Source organism: Dipodomys merriami, unplaced genomic scaffold (genome assembly GCF_024711535.1).
Source record: "Dipodomys merriami isolate MVZ:Mamm:240054 unplaced genomic scaffold, mDipMer1.0.p SCAF_828, whole genome shotgun sequence".
Lineage (NCBI taxonomy): Eukaryota > Metazoa > Chordata > Mammalia > Rodentia > Heteromyidae > Dipodomys > Dipodomys merriami.
Window position 1 is genome coordinate 330790 of NW_027206433.1, and position 3671 is coordinate 334460.

Below are 3671 nucleotides of genomic sequence, written 5' to 3' on the forward strand. Positions count from 1 at the left end.
CATTGTTTTCCCCAACCCTCCTTCCTTTTCTGCTAAGGGTCTGGATGCAGACAGTCTCCGTGTAGAACCTCTAGGGGAAGACAATTCAGGGGCACTCTACTGGTATTTCTACGGAACACGAATGTATAAAGAGGATCCAGTACAAGGGAGGTCTAATGGAGAACTCTCCATGAGCAGGTAAAGTCTTCAGTGTCAAGGCTGTAATAGCTACATGTAAAAATGTCTTTAAAATTACATGCATCAGTGCTGGGTTGTGGCTTAAGCCATAGAGCACCACTTTGCAAACCTTACGCCCTAGGCTCAAACCCTGGTACCATACATACATAAAAGAAGAAAGCTCATACAAACAAATAAGGGGAATTAACTGTATCAGCATTCTTGAAGGGAGAGTAATTTCATATACAAATAAAAAGGAGCAGGGTACCAGTTGCTCACACCTGCTACATTTCCAGACATGTTTAAAATTTGTCCCAATCAATCTCACCCCTTATATCAATTTCCTTTCCCCCTTCTCCCCTTCCTACCTTCCCAAAACAATTTCAACATGCTTCCTTGTTCAATTTTCATAGCTGCAAACCATCTCTTTCAATCAAATTTATACCCTTTCAAAATACGTTTCAAAATTATGCACCCTTGGCCTCTTCCTCTCGGTATCATATTGAACTCGAGTTGGAAGAGGCCGGTCCGATCTCAAAATGGAGGTAAAACCGCCGCCCGGGTCGCCCCCAGCCCGACTCTGGCCGTCGCTGCTGTCACTGGGGGGAGGAAGGCCATGATCCAAAGGAACCAGAGCAGCTGCGGAAGCTGTTTATTAGTGGTCTGAGCTTCAAAACTAAAGATGATAGTTTAAGAGAACATTCTGAGAAATGGGGCACACTCACAGATTGTGTGTTAATGAGAGATCCTCAGACAAAACGTTCCAGGGGCTTCGGTTTTGTGACTTATTCTTGTGTTGAAGAGATGATGCAGCCATGTGTGCTAGACCCCACAAGGTTGATGGACGTGTTGTGGAACCAAAGAGAGAGGTTTCTAGAGAGGATTCTGTGAAGCCAGGAGCCCATCTAACAGTGAAGAAAATTTTTGTTGGTGGTATTAAAGAAGATACAGAAGAATATAATTTGAGAGACTACTTTGAAAAATATGGCAAGATTGAAACCATAGAAGTTATGGAAGACCGGCAGAGTGGAAAAAAGAGAGGATTTGCTTTTGTAACTTTTGATGATCATGATACAGTTGATAAAATTGTTGTTCAGAAATACCACACTATTAATGGGCATTATTGTGAAGTATAAAAGGCCCTTTCTAAACAAGAGATGCAGTCTGCTGGATCACAAAGAGGTCGTAGAGGTGGATCTGGCAACATTATGGGTCGTGGAGGAAACTTTGGAGGTGGTGGAGATAATTTTGGATGTGATGGAAACTTTGGTGGAAGAAGAGGCTATGGTGGTGGAGGTGGTGGCAGCAGAGGTAGCTATGGAGGAGGTGATGGTGGATACAATGTATTTGGAGGTGATGGTGGCAACTATGGTGGCCGTCCTGGTTATAGTAGTAGAGGAGGCTATGGTGGTGGTGGACCAGGTTATGGAAACCAAGGTGGAGGATATGGGGGTGGTGGAGGAGGATATGATGGTTACAATGAAGGAGGAAATTTTGGTGGTGGTAACTATAATGATTTTGGAAATTACAGTGGACAACAGCAATCAAATTATGGACCCATGAAAGGGGACAGTTTTGGTGGAAGAAGCTCTGGCAGTCCATATGGTGGTGGTTATGGATCTGGTGGTGGAAGTGGTGGATATGGTAGTAGAAGATTTTAAAACAACAGAAAAAAAGGCTACAGTTCTTAGCAGGAGAGAGAGAGCGAGGAGTTGTCAGGAAAGCTGCAGTTTATTTTGAGACAGTCGTCCCAAATGCATTAAAGGAACTGTAAAAATCTGCCACAGAAGGAACAATGATCCATAGTCAGAAAAGTTACTGCAGCTTAAACAGGAAACCCTTCTTGTTCAGGACTGTCATAACCACAGTTTGCAAAAAGTGCAGCTATTGATTCATGCAACATAGTGTCAATTAGATGTATATTCCTGAGGTCTTTTATCTGTTGTAGCTTTGTCTTTGTCTTTTCATTACATCAGCTATATTGCCCTGTGAATTGTGGTAGTGGTACCAGGAATAAAAAATTAAGGAATTTTTAACTTTTCAATATTTGTGTAGTTCAGTTTTTCTACATTTTAGTACAGAAACTTTAACGAAATGCAGTTTTGAAGGTGTTTCCTTGTGAGTTAACAAGTAAAGATCATTGTTAATCACTATTTTGTATGAATTTTGCTAAAGTTAACTGTAAAGGAACACCTACTGACTTGCAGTTTAAGGGGAATCTATTCTCCTCATTTCCAAACCATGATACGAATGGGCGCTGACATGTGGAGAGAATAGATACTTGCATGTATGCATTGTGTGTTTTAGATACATAGGATTGGGTATTTAAATTAGCATATTTGTGAATTTAATAGCATTAAGATTACCTTCAAATGAAAAAAAAAAACCCTCAAAATCCCTATTTGTGCATTTTCCTTCAATGAAATCATGGTTTTAGTGTGTTTTAAGATTTGCTGAATCGTAGCTGTGTTTAGAACATCTCCATACTACATTTACCTTGATCACATTGAGAATGACAGCTACCATAGTTTTGGAGTGTAAAGCATGTCTGCTGCCCTCTATTTAAATTTGTAAAGGGTAGTGGATATTTTCCCCATCCCTTTAGAAACCATTCTTAATTTTTGATTCAGGACCACTAAGTGTGCAATGTCTGAGCATATTAGTGGATACCTGATTTTATTCTGTTTTTCCTTTGAGACCCCTGAGGCCTATAAGTTTTATTACTTTTCCTTGGTTTAATTTCTCCATGCAAGTTTTCAGAGGAAGAGAATAAAAACACACTTCATTGTCAAATCCTTAAGAAAAAATTATGCACCCTCTACTATACCTTTGTCTCTGAATCTCTTTTGTAATTTGGTTCAGCAGTATAATAATGTGTATGCTATTTATGTATGAAAAGCAGTTTGTGATTTATTTATGTATTTATTTATGAAAAGCAGTTTGAGATTTCTGATCAGAATTAAAAAGAAAAGAGGGATAGTGCTTGCCTAGCTGGGCGCTGGTAGCTACTCAGCTACTCAGGAGGCTGAGATGTGAGGATCACCAATCAAAGCAAGCCCGGACAAGAAAGGCCATGAAACTCTTATCTCCAATAAAACCACCAGAAAACCAGAAGTGGTACAATGGCTCACATGATACAGTGCTAGCCTTGAGCTGAAGAGTTCAGGGACAGCACCCAGACCCAGAGTTCAAGCCCCACAACTGACAGATAGATAGATAGATAGATAGATAGATAGATAGATAGATAGATAGATAGATAGATAGATAGTGCTTGCCAAGCAACTGAGTTTTATTCCCAGCACAAACAAAAAGCAAAGCACTTATGTGTGCATATTTTTAAAAGATAAGAACCTGTAGCCTTTTTGGTCTAACAGTATGAAAATACAGAATTTTAGAAATTTAGGATATTTTGTTCTTGCCAATATATATAGTTTTCATATAACTAAAAATGTGATATTTTGTTTTCTGAACAAATGTCCTCCAATTGCATTCACTTTCCTGTAAATGACATGATT

At 39.4% G+C, this 3671-nt stretch overlaps 1 pseudogene; it reads left to right on the forward strand.

Moving 5' to 3' along the window:
* Positions 1-695: 695 nt before the first annotated feature.
* LOC138819935 (heterogeneous nuclear ribonucleoprotein A3-like) lies at positions 696-1817 on the forward strand (annotated as a pseudogene).
* The last annotated feature ends 1854 nt before the right edge of the window (positions 1818-3671 follow it).